Genomic DNA, 1,274 nt, shown 5'->3' on the forward strand with positions numbered 1-1,274 from the left:
CCCCCACCCTCCAACAAACAACTACATCTGGACAGGCGGTGTTGTTCATGAATATATAATCACATATCATCGCCGTACCGAGACAAGTTGTCAGAGGCAGCCCGTCGCTGTCTGTCACGCAGCTTCAGCAGAACCAGCACAATGATGCAAACGCAGAGCAGCAAGGAGGCTGCCTCTGGGTGTTAAAAGACCGTTTTATTTTATTTTGTCTTTTAAAGCAAGATTTCTATTATTACAATGCAACTGAAAGTGTCTGAAAGACGAGTGCATTCAGAATCGTCGTCATCTGATGCTGATAAATTACGCATTCGGTTCACTTCGTAGAGAGATACAAGCCAAAGGAATTGGGAAAGAAATGTAACTTTTTAGACCAAATTTTTTTTAGAAAATTAGGTTTGTTTTTATACAGAATTTGTCATTTAGCACCAAGTCGGAATTTTTTTTTTTGTGGATGGCCTCCCTTCTACCATCCTCTCCACACCATTATGTTTTTTTTTTTTTTTTTTTTTTTTTTTGTGAAGAGAAAATAGAGAGAGAGAGAAAAACAGAGAGAGAAGTAATTAGAAAGATAGAAAGACTGAAATAGCGGAGTATATTAAATATACACCAACAAAAAACAGGACCACACACCCAACATCTGTCCGCTCACCTGAAAAATAAATGGATAAATACATAGAGGGCATATATAAAAATATACACATACGCATACATTTATAAAGATATACATACATACAAGCCTACATTCATAAATATTGTCCGTATATACACATAGACATATGTACACACTCAGTGACCAGTCAGAACCCCCCAAATCAGAGCACCTGTTTGTGAGCAGTTGTGAACATGCGTGTACATACAAGATTTCTCCAATAGAATTTTTAATAGTGACTGTGGAGGACCGAGACCCAACCCCCAAGACACGAGGCAGACATAGGGAAGACCAGAGCCCAAGGGCCCGAGAGGAATCCCGAGTGCAGAGCCCCAAGGGGCACCCGCACGGGAAGATCCGCCCACCCACCCCCCAGATCAGACCATAGGGGAGAACTGGGAGAGTCCCCCCAGCGACCACACGCACAGCCCCCGAGGCCATCAGCGACTCATGGGCCCCACCGGCACCCGCCATACCATAGCAGATCCAGGAAAGGGCACAGAGGTCAGGGCCCCCAGGACGCACCCCGTCCAGGCCAAAGCCCGAAAGGCCCAGAGGACCCGAGCCCCAACAGGCAGTCACCAGGCCAGGCCGGCACACACCCCAGCGCCCAGCCCCAGACCCC

Source organism: Austrofundulus limnaeus, unplaced genomic scaffold, assembly GCF_001266775.1.
Source record: "Austrofundulus limnaeus strain Quisiro unplaced genomic scaffold, Austrofundulus_limnaeus-1.0 Scaffold148, whole genome shotgun sequence".
In the NCBI taxonomy this organism is placed as follows: Eukaryota; Metazoa; Chordata; class Actinopteri; order Cyprinodontiformes; family Rivulidae; genus Austrofundulus; species Austrofundulus limnaeus.